This window comes from Mytilus edulis, chromosome 6 (assembly GCF_963676685.1).
Source record: "Mytilus edulis chromosome 6, xbMytEdul2.2, whole genome shotgun sequence".
Classification (NCBI taxonomy): Eukaryota; Metazoa; Mollusca; class Bivalvia; order Mytilida; family Mytilidae; genus Mytilus; species Mytilus edulis.
In genome coordinates, this window is record NC_092349.1 from 36,470,842 (window position 1) to 36,492,778 (window position 21,937).

Genomic DNA, 21,937 nt, shown 5'->3' on the forward strand with positions numbered 1-21,937 from the left:
AAATATTATAAATGATAATGAACTGAATGATACTGTATATGAAGATGAGGAGAAATGTAATTTGTTGAACAAATATTTTAGTATGATTTCAAAATTAGATGAGGATCATGTTGATTTGCCCGAATTTGATACAAAAACTAATAGTAAGTTTTCAGATATTCAAGTAAATATAAAAGAAATAATAGATATTATTCAGATATTAGATCCAAACAAAGCATCTGGTCCTGATGTGATCAGTCATAAGATGCTAAAGCTGTGTCCAGAAAAGGTAGCAGTTCCACTCCATATTATATTTAATAAATCCTTAAGAGAGGGAATATACCCAACTAGCTGGAAGATAGCAAATCTGATACCCATTTTCAAAAAGGGAGATTCATCCTTGCCATCAAATTATAGACCGATATCCTTAATTAGTTGTGTAGGAAAAGTTATGGAAAGAGTAGTGTTTAAGCACTTATACAATCATTTAAAAGCTAATAAATTAATTTATGAGTATCAATCAGGATTCCTCCCTAAAAATTCAACTGTTCATCAACTCTTAGAAATATATAATTGCATATTAAACTCTTTGGAAAAAAAAGATATAAATTGTTTTGTATTCTGTGACTTCTCTAAAGCTTTTGACAAAGTTTGGCATAGGGGTCTTATATATAAAATGAAAGCTTATGGTGTTGACGGAAACGTATTGAATTGGTTTCAGGATTATCTACACGACAGAAAACAGAGAGTAGTATTAAATAACTCGTCTTCTTCCTTCTGTAATGTCTCAGCTGGTGTCCCCCAGGGATCAGTTCTGGGCCCTCTTCTCTTTGTCTTATATATTAATGATATTGCTGATAAGCTTACTTCACTGTGTCGGCTATTTGCTGACGACACATCATTCAACTATTCTGGTAACGATGGAGAACAGATTAGATCTGTTATTGATCGCGACTTGAAAGAGCTGGATGTTTGGTCTTCTAAATGGCTTATGTCATTCAACCCAGATAAAACCAAAATTATGATTTTTTCAAATATTGAGACTCCAGACCTCAGCTTTTCCTTAAATGGTAAAAATATACCTTTAAGTACATCTCATAAGCACCTGGGAGTTAATTTCAGTAGTGACGCAAAATGGAACAATCATATTGAAAGTATAATTACAAGTGTAAAGAAACACTTAAATGTTTTACGTAAACTTAAATATCGATTATCTCGAAATAATTTAGAAAAACTATACTTAGTTTTTATTAGACCCATTTTCGAATATGCCACGGAAGTGTGGGATAATTGTGGAATAGGCTACTCAAATAAATTAGAAAATTTACAATTGGAGGCCGCAAGAATAGTAACAGGTCTACCAATATTTACAAAAACTGAAACTTTATATTCTGAGGTTGGCTGGGAATCTCTTTTTGAAAGAAGAAGAAGAAGAAAATTACAGATGTTTTATAACATGAACCAAAAGCATGCACCAGAATATCTATGTAATCTTGTACCTCCTTGTGTACAAAGTACAACCAACTACCCGTTGCGAAATGGTCAAGATATTATTGTTCCATTTTGTAGACTTTCCCTTACTACTGAATCGTTTATTCCCTCTACTATACGTGAATGGAATAAACTTGATCCAAAAATTCGCAGTGTCGACTCTATTTCTAAATTTAAGAAAGAATTAAAAAACGATAGTCTAGTATGTAAAATTGAAACGTTTTATTTGTACGGCCCAAGGAAATTAAATATTATCTTAACGCAATTGCGATGTTCCGCTTCATCCTTAAACAATGACCTATTTAGAGCTAACATTATAAATGATCCCTCTTGTCATTGTGGGTCCGATATTGAGGATGTCTACCATTACTTTTTCGTTTGCCCAAAATACACATTATGTAGGAAAAACTTATTCGATAACCTTAACTGGCTATCTGAAAACTTTGTTTTAGATACAAAACTATTAATTTGCGGACACTTGGAACTTTCGAACGAACAAAATATTCAAATTTTCAAACATGTTCAGAATTACATAAAAAGGTCAAACAGATTTCTTATGCCTTGATAGAGCGTTATTATTGCTGACACAGGACGTCATCGTTGCCATCAATCCACAAGTCATCGTCACAGAAGTATACGATTTTTCAAACTTTCTTTTTCCTTTTTTACTTTGTCTCCTCTTTGTTCACCTATGAAAGCTAGTATTATATTGTATAAACTGTTTGTTTTATATGCATGTCCATTATATTATACTATTATTGTAACTTTATATTGTATTATGGAGAAGACTTCATAAGTATGATTTACTTGTGTCTAATCCATTTTGCTTTAATTCAGCAAATAAAATATGTTTAAACTAAACTCTCCATCTAAGTCACTTTTCGTAAAGTAAACCATCATAGGCCAAAGTATACGGTCTTCAACACGGAGCATTGGCTCACACTGAACAACAAACTATAAAGGCCCCCAAAAACGATATTCATGTTACTACTAGTATATATATTACAAAGAAAATTTAAGCTTGAAACAAATTTCTTCACTAGTTCCAATTTTAAAAGGAATTGTCCTGGCAGATTTGTTTTACTTTAAGAAATGATTAAAAATAAATTCTTAAGATTTTTTGAATGATTTAGTCCTTATATTATCAAAAGAGTATACCAGACAATGGTTATAAAGATACTTAGTCATTTATATAGTTAAAAACAATTACGTTGATTTCCGCCATTAAACAAACATTTAACATAGTAAGCTACTGTCCTGGCAGATTTTTGTTATGTTTACAAAATAAAAGTTATAAAAAAATCATAAAGCTGAATATTCAAACTTTCCAGGAAACACATTTTTCTTGCCAGACATGCATTTTGAAAAAAATATTCTAATTTATCCATTGATTATAAGCGTATTTCAACCACATTTCTGACACAAAAGGCTACTGTCCTGGCAGATTTTTTTTTATGGTGATGACATAAAAGTCCATTTCTTTTCTTTTTCTGAAAGTATATATTCTAAACTTTCCAATGAATCAACATTTGCTTACCAAAACGTTTATTTTGGAGAAGAAATTTAACTTTGTATTATGATTTTTAACTAATTTCAACAAAATTTCTAACGCAATAAGCTACTGTCCTGGCAGACTTTTTTTACCTTTAAAAGACGAAATAATTATTGAGTAATAGATTTTTGGAATGCGTGTTCGTTAAACTTAATAATCGCACAAAAACATTATGCCAGAAAGTTGATTTGGTGAAAATCATTTCAATTATAGGCAAATTTTTCTCGGCAATTTCAGCCATTTTTTTCATAAAAATTAACTGTCCTGGCAGATTTTTTTAAAGTTATTTTTAAACTGAATATATGTGAATTGTATAAGATTAAATGATAATAATATACCTAACCCTTCGTAAACGACCTAAAAACACTTTCATTTATGAATTAAGATAAAAAAAAAATGTCGCATTTTTATATAGTAACACCACTGACCCTTCAGTAACTCCAATGACACAAAAGTATAACCAATGACATCACATTTCAAATTTTACCTTTACCAAGAACTGAACACAAAGCCAAGATCACCGAGCAAAAGAAAAAGATGAAAAAAATAATTCTTAGGCTACAAAATCTCAAATTATATAACATAACATCCATTACTAAAAATGTCAATAGCGTTACTAAATAGTGTCATTGGTGTTACCAGCATACATCAGTTTGTGAAAACTGTGTATATACATATGTAATACATGATATTGTTAAAACATTGTTAAATAAGTATTGTTTTCCATAAATAATAAGATGTTTAAGAAAAAAATAAGGATGTTTTTATAACATTTCATACTGTAAACAGTATATTATATATCACAAAACATTCATATTTAACATATGCAAGTGTTATTTTGATATATTTTCATGTCTGTGACTTAAAAAGACCCAATAACATAGTTTTGCATGTTTTTTTGATAATGACCCAAATGCCCTGTTCTTTATTATACAATTCAAATTTTAACCATAACGTTGAGTAAAACAAAAGTTACAGATGAAAACGTATCGAAAATTACTGTCCTGGTTTCATCTGTTCTGTTTAATAGACCTTCCAAGTTTATTGATACTACTGACCGACGCAGGAAACAGCAGACCTTAGTCTTCGCCAGACGTTAAAAGGACGTTTTCCCATATATTTGAAGTTTTGCTTTAAGCAAAGTACTTCAAGAAGATTATGTACATGTATTAGTCAATCAACTCTTGATCTTATCCGTTCAACATTACCTTATTTCGTTGTAAATAAACGTCCATCGAATACACTTGAACAGTATTCACGAGTGATCATGAACCCTACAGCCAAGGCCAGTTTAAAATTGATAGGCTAGTACATGTAACAATTCAACGAAAAGAGGACTCACAAGTCATTTAGAACATACTCACCCCTTCTCGTAAAATGAAAAGTCAGTTTTCCCCCTCTAATTTTCATAGTACATGGTTTTCCATGCACTATGAAATGCTATATATGACTGACTTTTTATTGTCAGTTAATCATGAAAGTGAACTCTTAATAACTGCACTAAACAAGTGTACAATCCCCCTGAGGCATTTTCCATGGGGAAAAAGCCTACTGATTAAAGATGAAAGAGCAAAGATTAAAACAAAACATTTTGAATTGCTAATTTTCATACATTTTCTAATGGTACACATATAGAATAAACAAAACACAATTGGGGTAAGGATGTAGGTAAAATAGTATTTATTTAATTTATATTCTTGAAATTTGAGGGATTTTTTTTTTCTTTCAAGAAAACAATGCCAGACTGCTGATATATATAAAGCAATAGATTTTTTTTTCGGGGAAACACAATACATGTACATTTTTTAATAAAAAGTAAGCATTTAATGTTGAATGGTCTGAATTTAAATATTTATACATTTTACATTTATAAAAAAATCAAATTTCAAAAAGGTGATTTATATAACATTGTGTTGCTTTTAAAAAAAAATGTCAAGATATATACATTTAAGTATTAAATTTTACCTGAAGCAGAATAAAAACAATTTATCCATTCAGTCCTCACAAACAATGTCAGGGCTATTTTATTCCATCCATTGAAATGATGATTACCTATGTTTTGCATTTAGATCACTATAAAAAATGAACTCTTATTTAGGTTTGAATATTACAACGGAAAAAGTTAATTTTGTAAGGTCACTCGAAAGTGTGAATATGTTCTAAATTGGTCAGACAATACTTGGTCATGTTTTATAAAGATTTAAGCCCTCGGCTTCGCCTTCGCCTTGGGCTTAAATCTTCATAAAACATGACCAAGTATTGTCTAACCTATAAATACATTTATATACCGCCTCGGTGGTTTCGTGCTCACCTCCGATAGCAGGGATCATGGGTAAGAAAAATCGATATTTGCTGTTTTTCAGCCAGGCACTAACTACGGTTACATGGAAATGTAACAATAATAAAAATATTATTGTTCCATTGGAAACTAATTGTCGGAATGCAATGTCGAGTAAGGAACCGATTAATTACGAATGTCACAATAATTATTCAGTCTTCGGTTACATTACGTTATTGTTACATTAATTCACTGCAATGTACGCTGGGACTAGTATCATGTGTTAAATTAAAACTTGAAATCTTAATTTTAATTTTACACAATTGCATACAAATTTGTTATTGCGGCAATATTACAGTTTCTACAAATCCAATATGTTGTTTTTGTTTATTTTTTAGTCAAACGAATTTTGGTGAAACCATGAAGCCATCACAAACGAGTGATGCAGCAATATGCATGTCTGTATTTCATACTATAAAATTCCATTCTGTACTATACTTTTTAGAAGTAAAAGAAACTGTCAATGTCTCTCATGCTTTAGCTGAAAAAAAAATTTTTTTTACTTTAGCGATCAAGGATTTGTATATAAAAATCCTTGTTGTGATGTTTATATTTTCGTCCAATTTTTTTGTTTGAAGAACATGTGGGGTTGTAATATGATTTCATTATCGTCCATTACTGATTTTATGTTCACCTCCGATTGCCATATCCATCTTAGCATAGCTAAATATCCAATACAACATAAACATACCAGTCAACTGATATTAACATTTTCCAACATGTTGAAACTGGTGAAATCCGTGTTTTCAGAGTCCAGATATTTTGTTTTTAAATTGAGAATGGAAATATATATATCTTTGTTAGCCTCCCTAAGGAGAGATAGTGATACCAATACAATATTAATGCATAACACAATATATACAAATTTGAATAGAAAAAAAAACACACAAGAGAAAAAATAATAATTGAAAGTACTCTTAACTTAATTCATATTGTTAATACGGATTGAGACAAAAATTTGAACTTAATTCATATTTTCAATTAGGAATGAGCAAATGTTTTGCAAAATCTGTAAACATATTTGACGCATAAAAATTGAAAACTCCTTTTCTGCTCACAGTCCAGATCAAATTCGGTTTCACATGATAGTAAAATGTAACAGAAATCTTCATCATCTAAGGAACTAAGAAAGGCACTGAAAGTTATTGGGTTTAAGCATAGTAGCTCGCACCAGAATTCATCCCGAATGTCGGATAAATAGTCACACGATGAAATTGCGTGAATACACGGGTCGGTGAAAAGTTTACCACATTTATCACATAAAATACTATCACTGTTCGTGTTGTGGACCAAACAACAGGGATATACTATGTATTTTGCCTGTTTACGGAAAGTCTAATGCAACTGTCCATGCAGGATGAGGCTGAAATACTTAATGTATCTTCTTGAAAATGTTAAAGTCACTATCTATGTTTATACGTTGTTGCCATTCCTTAGGTTCATATTCAAAAATAGATCTGTGAACTATTCGCTTCCATATACGCTGAGACGGAAAATGTCCGCTATCCATAAACTTTGTTAAATAGTCCGATAAATGGTATTTGTAGAGTAAATCCACACAGTCCTTTGAAAATCCGATGCACAATTGATGTACTCTTGATTGAAATACTTGAGTTCAAAAAGTTTACGTACGAGAATACGAAATGAAATTGCTCTTTGTGGTAAATTACAAATTTGTTCGAAGAACAGTAACTTGCGTTCATTAATAAAACTGTCAAGGTTAAACCAACCAATGAGAGAAAGGCACATATCAGTTCTTGTCCGTCTAGGTAATCCTTGTATGAACTTGCAAACATAGTGATGCGTTCGTTCTAACATAAGTGTTTCGCAAACATAGTGATGCGTTCGTTCTAACATAAGTGTTTCTGTTTTAGACAGCTTAACCCAGATCTCACAGCCGTAAAGAGCGTTTGTGTAGCATACTTGGCGAATAATCTTTGCACATACTATAGGGTTAAAAATTATACAAGACTAACAAAGGCCAGAGGCTCCTGACTTGGGACAGGCGCAAAATTGCGACGGGGTTAAACATATTTTTTGAGATCTCAACCCTCTAGCCAATGTAGAAAAAACAAAGGCACAACAGTATCTTATTTGAGAAAAAAATTAAGCAACACAACTATAGAAGGTTTAAGTTTAATAAATCCTACGTTCAATGAAGCGAATTAATGTAACAATAACGCAATGTAACCGTAGACTCATTTATTATTGTTACATTCGTAATTAGTTAGATCCTTACCCAATCCTGTATTCCGGCAATTAGTCTCCTATGTAACAGTAATATTTTTATAATTGTCACATTTCCATGTAACCGTAGCCAGTGCCTTTCAGCTATGCACACAACACGTCCGAGAAAGAACGAAGACTGGCCAGCTCTGAGTCACTGAATTATGTATCAGAGTAAGGCCGTGTTCACACCAAACGCCGTGTAGAGTAAACATGTTTACGTTTGGTGTAGTGTACACTGGTTTCACATTACATTTGTTCACATCTATACACCTTGTTTAGCTATCTGTACATAAGATTTGTTCTCACTTGTAAACTATATGTCATTTAAATGTTCATTACGTAGAACTGAATTCAAAATTTTTTGACAATTTTTCTAGCGGTAAGGGAACAACCATTTGACTTCAAAAGGGGGGTGGTGGTGGGAATTGAAATATTCCGATCCCCAATTTGATAAAAAAAAAAATAGTCATACAAATGATAAAAAAATATTCTGAATCAAGAGTTTCCCCATACATTATAGTGTTAAATATTGAAAAAAATGTATTTGATCACCAGCATCGAAAAAAAAAGAATAAAAACGTACGCGCGAAAAAAAAATCTGACTCAGATAAAAAAAAAAAAACACACAACCCTCCCCCTTTTTTTAGTTAAGTGGTTGCTACTTTAAGAAAGCCATTTTTATAATTTGTAGTAGTTTGAATATACTAGAGATGTCTCGATTACGCACTAGAAACGTTAGCTGCAGCAGCGTGCTTACAGCCGAAAAAAAGGATTGAGATAAATATAATTAGGGATCACTACATTTTTATCTTTTCTGTTTGTTTCAAATGGTATTTCTTCTCCAAGGAGTATTTGGTAAAAGAATAGGTAACGTTTTTTTATTTATTTTAAGTGTTATTTAACGGATCTGAGATACTAGACAAACGTATCATTTACCCCACACTTTTTTTAGTCCTGCATTTATGCGTGAATCGTTGTTTGAGTAAAGACCAGTGGCGAATATTTCTGTGTAATCCCTAGCTCACCACCCCCACCCCCTTGCCTTTATGTTTCATACTCAACTATAATAGCCCCCCCCCCCCCCCCCCCGAAAAATCAATTGGTTGCTGCCTTATGGGTTCGGCAATGATGCTGCTTTGAGTCTTGATCAGGGGTTAATAAAGTACGTGTAAAATTTAGACCGAACAGTTTCTGTAAAGAACAATACTAATAATTATCAAAAATATCAATTTTACTCAAAAATAGTTTCCTCCTTAAATATATACACGGTAAAACTTATGTCCTAAATGCCTAGTTTTGTGTACACTTAACCTACACAAGGCCTACATTGACTATCGACTGTGTGTAGATAAAACATGATTTAAACTACATGTAAACATTGAGTTTTATCAATGGGAACGCAATTGTGTTTAGTTTAGGTGTGAGTTACACTAACACAACACCGCATTTAGGTCAATCTGAACACGGCCTAAGCTGACATGTTTTCCTGGGGACCGTTACATTGTGAACTAGCACATTAAAAATCTGAATCACCATATGTGTCTAGTACAAACATTGACATATTAATCTATAGCATTATATGTCTCTGGTACAAAGCAGGCTTTATTTTTTTCAACTGATGTTTAAAGTTCGTTCTTATAATCACTGGGGTAAAGCTGATGACCGTAACTGCATTCACGGTCATCCCAAGATGTCAGCTGAAAAATTAGGTCAGTATTTTTATTGTCTGTTAAGGTGTTTCTACATCATTTTCTTTACAAAGCATACTTTGATACGATGTAAATTTATAAAAGATTCACACGGAAGTCACAAATCTCTACCGAGGAACGTGTATAGAACGGGAAATTGGATTTGAAAAATTCGCTAGGATGACCGTAAATCGTAATCGAGATGACCGTAACAGGATTAGCGATTCATAACAAGGCTGACCGTAATTGGTTAAAAGATGACCGTAAATTGTTAATGATGACCGTAATTTATAAAGAATGACTAAATTTAAAAGGATGACCGTCAATTGAAAGAAATATCCATATTTGTATGCATTGTTTTTTGTTGAGTTTGTCGCAATAGGGGCTCGGTTAGTTCTTTTTAACTATTTGGCGTATTTTGAGTTTATATGAAAATGCACCCCATCCAAAAACTATTTGCTTTATCGATAAGAAAGTTATTAGTTTTATTTGTCTTTTAGAGATTGTAACAACGTATACTGTATGTACGGTAGAGTATGGTACAGTATGCTATTAGCGCAGGGGCGGATGCAGGAATTTTCGAAAGGGGGGGGGGGTGCTAACCCAGGGCAAAGGGGGGGGTGCAAAAAATATATGTCCCTATACAAATGCATTGATCGGCAAAAATAAAGGGGGGGGGGGTGCGCACCCCCGGAACCCCCCCTCTGGATCCGCCACTGTAGCTTATTACACCAGACTAAGTAAACAGGTGATTTGTTCCGGAACTAGGCCAGCATCCCTTTCCTCAGCTGCTTCGAATATTTCTACAAATATAATTTCTACAGCCATTACAGCATGTCGGATGACTTGGATCAGCAAGAGTCAAGAGTAGATGAACAACAAAATCGGACAGACTGGTAATGACGATGAAGATGGAAGAAGGCCAAAGAGTAATGGGTGTAAATGATATACATTTTTTGTTTTAGCTGCACTCGTAGACAGTCCGCACTCCTATAATAAAATTAGAAAATGTGTCTATGGGAGGCGTTCCAGAAAAAAATAAAATACTAGCCTTACCAGACTTAGATGTTAGTCTTTTTCCCGGCCGTTATTGAAATTGTTGACAATATTTGTTAATATTTGTATATTCCGAATAGTCCAGTCAATCTAAGAAATATCCTCAAACTAATTGCAACAGAAAATGTTTTAGTTATAATTCTATAGCATTATGCCCTATATATATGTACACAGAAAAAAGTCCCATAAAATCTAACTTGAGGCAGGAACATGTTATATAATATGTTATATAAATTAGATATACTGTTCCCAGCTTGAGAAAAACTCAAAATCCGCATTTTTAATTTCCTATGCAAATTAACATTAGAAGGGGAGATAACTCGTGCAAAAATAAGTTTTTTTTTGGTCAGATTTTGGTTGTTTTTCTTGAAATTTATGTAAAGTATGAAACTTAAATGGGGTTATAGGTTTGTATTTGACTAAATTATATAATCTTCTGCTTATGAAATGTACAAAACCTAAGTGTTATGGGTAGTTTTTTTTTTTTTCGTGCATATTTCATTTATCCTCAATCATTTAAAAAATTGCAAATTTGAAGCTTTGTGACAATTTAGAAAAAGTAATGTGAAAATTTGGTATTGTTTACATCTGTATATTATATTTTTTCAGTAACTTACTAATCTAAAGAAACTTTAAACCACAAAAAAGAAGAAAACATGCTTTATTATTTTGATTAAATTTGAGATTCTTAACTTTGACAAGTTGAAAAATTTAAAAAAGGGTCAACCAATGAATTATGAAATTAAGTTTATTGCTTGATAAAAGATATGAAAACACCTTAAGAATTGTTTGTTATACTCTAAAGTCTACTAAAAAATCAAGAATCAATACATTCTGATGAATAGAAACAGTAAAGTAATAACTTTCTATCAATTTTTATTCAAATTTCTGCCTTTTTAGCTCTCCTGGCCGCAATCATCATTGGGGTATATTGTTTAAAAAATGTGTCTGGTGACCCAGCCGACCAACCAAGATGGCCGCCACAGCTAAAAATAGAACATAGGGGTAAAATGCAGTTTTTGGCTTATAACTCAAAAACCAAAGCATTTAGAGCAAATCTGACTGAAAAAGTATTGTTCAACAGGTCAAATTCTATCTAATTTGCAGATGAATCGGACAACCGGTTGTTGGGTTCTGCCCCTGAATTGGTAATTTTAAGGAAATTTTGCTGTTTTGGGTTATATCTTGAATATTATTATAGATAGAGATAAACTGTAAACAGCAATAATGATCTTTTGGAGTTATTGCCCTTTATAGTCAATTTTTAACAATTTTTCGTAAATCTTCGTTATCTTTTACAAAAATCTTCTTCTCTGATACCACGGGGCCAAATTAAACCAATCTTGGCCACAATCATCGTTTGGGTATCTAGTTTAAAAACTGTGGCGTGACCCGATCAACCAACCAAGATGACTGCCACTGTTAAAAATAGAACATTGGGGCTTATAACTCAAAAACCAAAGCATTTAAAGCAAATCTGACAAGAAGTAAAATTATTTATCAGGTCAAAATCTATCTGCCCAGAAATTTTCAGATGAATCGGACAACCCGTTGTGGGGAGCTGCCCCTGAACTGTTAATTTTAAGGAAATTTTGCTGTTTTTCGTTATTATCTTGAATATTATTATAGATAGAGATAAACTGTAAAAAACAATACACGTTGGCAAAGTAAGATCTACAAATAGATCAACATGACCAAAATTGTTTGACTCCTTTAGGAGTTATTGCCCTTTATAGTCATGTTTTAACCATTTTTTCGTAAATCTTGGTAATCTTTTACAAAAATCTTCTCTGAAACTACTGGGCCAAGTAAATTATAGATAGAGATAATTGTAAGCAGCTAGAATGTTCAGTAAATTAAGATGTACAAACACATCACCATCACCAAAACACAATTTTGTCATGAATCCATCTGCGTCCTTTGTTTAATATTCACATAGACCAAGCTGAGTAACACAGGCTCTTTAGAGCCTCTAGTTTGCAAGAGTTATCTTCTTTTTCAATGCAAATCTCCATAGAAATTTTAAATAGTGAATTTTTTAGTCTTCCTCAAGTTAGATTTTATGGGACTTATTTCTGTGTATATTTGGGGTATAATGCAAAAGATTAAAACTTAAAAATCTTCTGTGCAATTACTTTAGGGCTAGGGTCAAATTTATGCTAGATTGACTGGACTAGAAGGCATACTGGATGTTTTACGGAAGGGACCAACCTATACTGGTCCAAATACAAAAGTTGTTGGACAAAAGTGAGTTCCAACTAAAAAATTGTCCTATCATTTCAACTTAAATCAATACTTTTCAATAAATTATTACCGTCGGAGCAACTGTATGAGCGATTTTTAAACAGTTTTCCATATAAATTTATATAGGGGCATAACAGTTTGAGTGAAACCATCCAATGTCAAACTTGATCTGTGTTTCTGGTTATATATTCTGCATAGTGTATGGAGTTTCATGAAATTTGGAGGAGGCAAACTGTAGTTAATAAGCAGAAACTAAAAGATCAGAAATTTATGTTAAAATCAGGGGCACAACTCCTGAAAGGTTAAAGTGAAGCCATCCAATTTTTAACTTGATCTGTGCTTTGTTGTAATAAGTATTGTGTATAATCTCCATACCCTACTTTTAATTAAACTCAATTTAAAGTTGAAAACAAAAACAGAAAAAAAAATGTTGCCTAGTTTTAATCCATCAACAAACCTGGCTGCCACTGTTAAAAATTATTGAACATGGGGTTAAATGAAGTTTTTGGATCATATGACATGTATGATCTACTGGGATTTTAGCAAAAAATAATTTTAAATCCGAATCGCACAGCATCATGATAGAATATACTGTGGACCCATTGAATGATAACAAGAATGTGTCCAAAGTACAAGGATGCCCCACTCGCACTATCATTTTCCATGTCAATGGAATGTTAAATTGGGTAAAAAATCTAATTTGGCATTAAAGTTAGAAACAATTATTTTAAAGTTTTCTTTTTATAGTCAAATATATTAGATAAGGATAAAAATTCAGAACACTGAGTATAGTTGCTCTGCATCAGGGTATAATATCAGGATATATAGAAATAGGAAGATGTGGTGTGAGTGCCAACGAGACAACTCTCCATCAAAATAACCATTTATAAAACAACAAGCTATAAAGGGCCCCCAAATTACAAGTGTAAACCCATTGAAATGGGAAAACTAACAGTCTTATATCCCTATTTCACAAATGTTTCAAGGCAAAATGTGTTTTTGAGATTCAATTCGGTCAGAATATGTCATTTTTGCAATATTTCAGGGAAAATAGATATAGGGAGATGTGGTGTGAGTGCCAATGAGACAACTCTCCATCCAAATAACAATTTTTAAAAAAGTAAACCATTATAGGTCAATGAACGGCCTTCAACACAGGGAATCCGTTTGAGGTCCCCCTTTACGCCTAGAAACTTTCTAACATGGCCGGGTTCCAGACATATTCAAGTAGGAATAGAGCCAAAATATGCAAATTTATCCGCCTATCTTGGAAGGATAAAATCTGTTCTATTACAGGGAATTATAGCACTTGAAAATATTCAACCTAAAGAGGTGGAAAATATTTCCACTTAAAAAGGAAAAAATATTTGTGCCTATAAAGATGGAAATTATTTCTGCATGATAAAGGTTAACATTTTGAGTTTAAGGCTTTTATCCATTTTTTAAATAAAAAACCCAACTATTTTTGTATTGATTAACATAAGAGTCACAATTAATGTTTCAATGTCTTTTTAAAGTTTTTAAGATGATGTTCCGTCAACTTTTTGTGCCAGTATCAATAAGGCTTTATGAAGGCACAAGAAATCTGTTTTACCACACCTGCACTTTATTGCTAATATCTCAAAAACCATTATAACTACCCTGAAAATTTAAGAAAAATATTTTGAGTTGCCCCAGAGATATTGTTCAACAGGAAAATATCAATTCTAGTCAATTAAAATTGGAATTTAATACAGTTGGCCATGCTGCCACATACTATTGCAAACTCATAATCTGAATGTTGACAGGCTTTTATTTGAAATGTTGAAATTGTAAATAATAAACTAACTTATTCAGCAACTTGACTCCCCCTCCCATTTTTAGCTCACCTGGCCCGAAGGGCCAAGTGAGCTTTTCTCATCACTTGGCGTCCGGCTTCCGGCGGCGTCCGTCGTCCGTCGTCGTTAACTTTTACAAAAATCTTCTCCTCTGAAACTGCTGGGCCAAATTGATCCACATTTGGCCATAATCATCATTGGGGTATCTAGTTTAGAAATTGTGTGGTGTGACCCCGCCAACCAACCAAGATGGCCGCCACGGCTAAAAATAGAACATAGGGGTAAAATGCAGTTTTTGGCTTATAACTCAAAAACCAAAGCATTTAGAGCAAATCTGACAGAGGTAAAAATGTTCATCAGGTCAAGATCTATCTGTCCTGAAATTTTCAGATGAATCAGACAACCAGTTGTTGGGTTGCTGCCCCTAAATTGGTAATTTTAAGGAAATTTTGCTGTTTTTGGTTATTATCTTGAATATTATTATAGATAGAGATAAACTGTAAACAGCAATAATGTTCAGCAAAGTAAGATTTACAAATAAGTTAGCATGACGGAAATGGTCAAATGACCCCTTTAGGAGTTATTGCCCTTTATAGTCAATTTTTAACCACTTTTTGTAGATCTTAGTTATCTTTTACAAAAATCTTCTCCTCTGAAACTGCTGGGCCAAATTAATCCAAACTTGGCCATAATCATCATTGGGGTATCTAGTTTAGAAATTGTGTGACGTGACCCTTCCAACCAACCAAGATGGCCGCCACGGCTAAAAATAGAACATAGGGGTAAAATGCAGTTTTTGGCTAATAACTCAAAAACCAAAGCATTTAGAGCAAATCTGACGAGGTAAAAATGTTCATCAGGTCAAGATCTATCTGCCCTGAATTTTTCAGATGAATCAGACAACCAGTTGTTGGGTTGCTGCCCCTAAATTGGTAATTTTAAGGAATTTTGCTGTTTTTGGTTATTATCTTGAATATTATTATAGATAGAGATAAACTGTAAACAGCAATAATGTTCAGCAAAGTAAGATTTACAAATAAGTTTCACATGACCGAAATGGTCAGTTGACCCCTTTAGGAGTTATTTCCCTTTATAGTCAATTTTTAACAATTTTTTGTAAATCTTAGTTATCTTTTACAAAAATCTTCTCCTCTGATAATACGTGGCCAAATTAAACCAAACTTGGCCACAATCATCATTTGGGTATTTAGTTTTAAAAATGTGTGGCGTGACCCTGTCAACTTACCATGATGGCCGCCATGGCTAAAAGTAGAACATAGGGGTAAAATTCAGTTTTTGGCTTGTAACTCAAAAACCAAAGCATTTAAAGCAAATGTGACATGAAGTAAAATTGTTTATTAAGTAAAAATATATCTGCCCTGAATTTTTCAGATGAATCAGACAGCCTGTTGTTGGGTTGCTGCCCCTGAAATGGTAATTTTAAGGAAATTTTGCTGTTTTCGGTTATCTTGAATATTATTATAGATAGAGATCAACTTTAAAATACAATAAATGTTGGCAAAGTAAGATCTATAAATAAGTCAACATGACCGAAATTGTCAGTTGACCCCTTTAAGAGTTATTGCCCTTTATAGTCAAGTTTTAACCATTTTTTCGTAAATCTTAGTAATCATTTACAAAAATCTTCTCTGAAACTACTAGGCCAAGTTAATTATAGATAGAGATAATTGTAAGCAGTTAGAATGTTCAGTAAAGTAAGATGAACAAACACATCACCATCACCAAAACACAATTTTGTCATGAATCCATCTACGTCCTTTGTTTAATATTCACAAAAACCAAGGTGAGCGACACAAGCTCTTTAGAGCCTCTAGTTTTGAAAACCATAGCTGTTTATCCACCAATGTATTCTAAATATATAATATGAACTCCACCAAAATTTCTTTTTCAGTGAAGGCTGATCCAGTTTTAAATGGTGTTACATCAACCTCACCTTTATTACTTGTTTTCTGAAGGCTGATCAAGTAAAGTAAACAGTTTAACAGCCTCATGCAACTATATTGTTAGTTTGACCATGTTTGATGAATGCTAATCCAGGTTTTAATGGAAGTACTTCAACTTTACTTATATTCTAATTTTGTGAAAGGCTTATCCAGGTTGAAATTAATTTGTGGTTCATCATCCTCTCCTTTATAATATATTACTTGTTTTATGAAGGCTGATCCTGTTAAAAACTAGCTTATCAACCTTACCTAGTATATGCCTGTTTTATAAACGGTATATCAATTATAAAATGGGAAATTACATGTATCAGCCTTATCTATGTTTCAGGTTTCAAGGCTGATACTGTATAAAATGGAGGTTTATCATTCCTTCCTATATTGCTTGTATTGTAGCTATATATGTAGTCTGAAATAGCTGGTTATCAACCTCTTAAGCATGTTAAGTTTCTTGTTTTTTTAGATTGATCTAGTATTAAATAGAAGTTTTTCACTGTCAACTATATTGCTAGTTTTATGAAGGCTGATCCAATGGAAACTAATGGTTGATCAAATTTATAGCTTGTTTTATAATGGTTGATCCTGTAGAAAATTGTGGTTAATCATTTTTACCTACCATTGTTGGTTTAATGAACAATCCTTCAGAAACCTCACCTAATTTCTATACGCAGTAACTGTTAAGCTATCATTCCCCAAAAAAATATCGCAGATGTAATATTAACTTTAAGGTATAAAACCATCAGGGTTATACCACTTTTTTCATTACCCTACATTTTGAAGACCTTTTTATATTAGGACTTTTCACTTCAAATAAAAAATTACTTATTTGAACTTTCAGGATATAAGTTTTACTGTACTCGCATGTAGTATAAACATACATTATATTTTGCAGATAACATGCTGGATTGAAAATGAGGACTTGTTTGGTGGAAGAATTTACCAAGGAAAATAAAGAATTCTCAAGTCATTGCAAAAGGTTAATTTACAGCTGTAGTTTTTTTTAAATCCTGTTAGATAAAAAAATGGTTTCGTAAAAAATGAATGAATTTACACTGTATGGATAAAGGTGTTTGCTAGCCTGTGTGTCTTTCACAACACTCTACATATACATATCACTACTTTGTATATCTATATATACCAACACTGTATATATATTGAACATCATTCTGTATATCACCAATCTGTTAATTTATCAACACTTTGAAAACTTATCACCACATTGTATAATTTCACCATACTGTATATCTATATCTATCACCACTATGTATATTTATCTGAACTCTCTCTATCATAAACTATGTATATCTTTCAACAATTGTAAATTTATCTCAACTCTATATCTATTACCAATATGTATACCTATCCCCATTTTGGTTTATTTATTTCCACTCTATACCTATCCCCATTTTGTTTATTTATCTCAACTCTATATTTTTCACCACTATGTCTCTATATCTATCACCACTATGTTTATATATCCCCATTTTTTATATTTAGCTCAACTCTCCTTATCCATCACCAATATGTATATTTATCTCAACCCTAGTATATCTATAACCACTATGTTTATATATATCCCCATTTTGAATTTTTATCTCAACTCTATATCTCATTTTTTATATTTAGCTCAACTCTCCTTATCCATCACCAATATGTATATTTATCTCAACCAACCCTAGTATATCTATAACCACTATGTTAATATATATCCCCATTTTGAATTTTTATCTCAACTCTATATCTATCACCACTATGTTTATATATCCCCATTTTGTATTTTTAGCTCCAACTCTCTATATCTATCACCAATATGTATATTTTCACCACTTTGTATTTTTATCTCAACCCTATATCTATAACCACTTTGTATATCTGTCCTCATTTTGTTTATTTATCTCAACTCTTTATCTAACATCACTATGTTTATATATCCCCATTGTGTTTATTTATCTCAAGTCTATATCTATCCCCATTTTGTTTATTTATCTCAGCTCTTATTTCTATCCCCATTTTATTCATTTATCTCAAACTCTATATCTATCACCACTGTGTATATTTATCACCACTATATGTATCTATCACAACTTCTAGATTTATCTCAACTCTATATCTATCACCACTATGTTTATATATCCACATTTTGTATTTTTATCTCAACTCTCTTTAACTATCACCAATATGTATATCTATCACCACTATGTTTATATATCCACATTTTGTATTTTTATCTCAACTCTCTTTAACTATCACCAATATGTATATCTATCACCACTTTGTTTATTTATCTCAACTCTATATCTATCACTACTATGTATATCTATTTAGACTTGTATATGTATTTCAACTTTATATCTATCACCACTTTGTTTATTTATCTCAACTCTATATCTATCACAACTATGTATATCTATCACGACTTGTATATGTATCTCAACTTTATATCTAACACCACTATGTATATTTGTCACCACTTTGTTTATTGTTTATTTATCTCACCTCTATATCTATCACTGTCATGGAATTGAAGTCCCAAATGAAAAAATTATTCTGGGGAATATTATTTCCACAGGAATAAATATTACAGTACATGTTGTTACCGGAATAAATGGTATAGAATATTTATAGATATATCAATCACTCTTCTGTTTATCTATCACCCTTTGTATATCTATAACCTCTTCTTATTTTTACTAAAATTATGTGTTTCTATCACTACTCCATATATCTACAACCCCACTCTATATTTGTCACTTCTTTGTAAATCTATCACCACTATGTATATATATCTGTCCCATCACTATATAGGTTTCCCTCCTTTTATATCTGTCACCACTTTGTATATATTTCACATTTAAATTATATTTCACCACCTTGAATATCTATGTATTTGGCAAAACTTTTAGGAATTTTGGATCTCAATGCTCTTCAACTTCGTACTTTATTTGGCATTTTTTTTTTTATAACTTTTTTGGATTCGAGCATCACTAATGAGTCTTTTGTAGACGAAAAAAGCATCTGTCGTATATATAAAATTTAGTCCTGGTATCTATGATGAATTTATTTATTCACCATTCTGTATACTTGTCACTTCTCTGTATATATACCTATCCCCACTATGTATATCTTTTATCACTTGTATATTTATCTCAACTCTATTTCTATCTCCACTTGTATATTTATCTCAACTCTATTTCTATCTCCACTTTGTATGTTTATCTCAACTCTCTATATCTAACACACTATGTATATTGTTCGCCAATTGTAAGTTTATCTGAACTCTATATCTATCACCACTATGTATATTTATCTCAACTCTCTCTATCACCACTATGTATATATATCCCTATTTTGTATATTTATCTAACTCTATATCCATCCCCATTTAGTATATTTATCTCAACTCTATATCTAGCACCAATATGTATATTGTTCACCACTTTGTACATTTATCTCAAGTCTATATCTATCACCACTATATATATTTATCTCAACTCTCTATATCTATACCCACTTTATTAATTTATCTCAAGTCTATTTCTATCATCACTTTATATATTAATCACCACTTATACATTAATCTTAACTCTATATCTATCACCACTTTGTTTATTAATCTCAACTCTATGTATGCACCACTATGTATATCTATCACCACTTTGTATATTTATCTCAAATCCAACCGTATGCATATTGTGTAAAAGTACGCAAACGGTCCAAACTGTACACATACAGCCCAAATACTCCTTTGGTCTGGAACATATGTATAAATATCAAATAAAAATCCAGTGGGCTAGCCTTAAAGATAAAAACAAAACACAAATTTTCCTACATAATCAATGTAATTATCTGCACAGCCCTTGATTTAAAAAAGTTTTTTTTTTAAACATTAAGAGACGTTTAAGGTGGTACCTAACACTACAGGGAGATAACTCTGTAAAATCAACAACGTTTTAATTATGTTGTGTTGTAAAGGGAATATTAAGCTTCTCAATGATCAAAAATGGAGTTTGTCAAACTACTATATAACCAGTGTATTTTTTTTGACAAAACGGTTGGTTTAAAATTTTTAAAATTTTTATATTTTTGTTAAAGGATCAAAGTAAATATTTTGACAAAATTTTATGAAAATTAAACGATCCAAATTAATTTTAGTGAAAGTGTTGGGTACCACCTTAATCACACTTAATATTTTTTTATTTTACTGTCAAGCTATATAAGATGTTAAGTCATATATCAAATTAAACTTGGTAAAATATTTTTAAACCAAAAAAGGTTACTATTTTTGGCAACATGCCCAAGCAGGAAGATCAGAGAAAGACACAGCTTCAACTTAAGTTTTGAACACATCATTGGAAAAGTTGGTCATCTAGTGCAGATGTTATCAGATCAGTTCAAACTTATTTCTTTTTCATTTTAACATCAATGCTTATTCTATTAATTGAACTATATTTTGTGCACTTACATGAATCAATGTTATTTTAGGTTCACCAATATATCTAAGTGAATCCTTAGTGCTTGCAATACAAGTGTCAAAGATTGCAGGACAAGAATGACTTTAAAGAACAGAGAAGACTTGTTTTATGCACTTAATATTTAGTTTTGCTTAATATTTTATGACTATGACAGAGTTGTGTAAAATTCATGTAATGTATTGTTCTAATATATCTGTTTTGGTAATTACTCATTTTGAAAATGTTGTAGATGTTAATAATCGTTTTCCTTCTTGAGTATCATTGACAACTATTTAAAGTTTTAAGTACCGTTACTTTGTTTTGGATTTTTATTTTATAAGATTAAGATGTTATTCTTGAATACTAGTACCTTGTAGGTATGAACTGTGTTGTTTCTTACTTGATATGTGTAGTATTAATCTTTTACCCCCAATTGCATTTAATTTTGAAAAAACATATAATTTTATCATTTATACCATACCAATATAAATGCATATCTAAATAAAACTTAGAGAACCTTGGCATAAATAAATACATAATTTCTAAAAGACATTAGATTATATGAAGACTTAACATGACATCATACGAACGAAGAAACTTTGGAAAGTGTCACACCAGTGATTCTTTTTGTATAACTCTGGTATTCAAATACTTATTAAATCTCATTTTTTATTGGGGATCCTCCCTCCGCCTGAATCCCGATTCCCTCCGCCTGCGTCCCGGTTCCCTCACTCCGGAATGGTCCGGACCACTCCGGAATATTCCGGACCCAGGTGAATCCCGATTCCCTCACTCCGGATTTGTCCGGACCACTCCGGAATATTCCGGACCTGGGCCTGAATCCCGATTCCCTCACTCCGGAATAGTCCGGACTGGTCCGGAATATTCCGGAGTCACCTCGGCTCCGGACTCCGACCACTCCGGAATATTCCGGACTCATTCACCATGCCCAATTTTGAAATTGCCGTCCAGTCCGGAATATTCCGGAGCACATTTTTATGGCCTTTTTGTGTTTCAGGAGAACGTTTAAATCAAAATCAAGGAAACATTCGTAAAAATAACAGATTGAAATCCCTTTTCGGTGCTTGAAATTAAAATTCAGTCTAATAATGAGTTCGTGCAGTGACAAAT

The 21,937-nt window shown here is 32.1% G+C and overlaps 1 long non-coding RNA gene across 1 annotated transcript; it reads left to right on the top strand.

Moving 5' to 3' along the window:
- Nucleotides 1-10,002: 10,002 nt before the first annotated feature.
- On the top strand, nucleotides 10,003-21,484 carry LOC139527599 (uncharacterized). The gene is made up of 4 exons (XR_011665393.1): nucleotides 10,003-10,215; nucleotides 16,307-16,379; nucleotides 17,248-17,331; nucleotides 20,838-21,484. It is a non-coding gene; the product is annotated as an uncharacterized lncRNA (long non-coding RNA).
- Nucleotides 21,485-21,937: the final 453 nt, after the last annotated feature.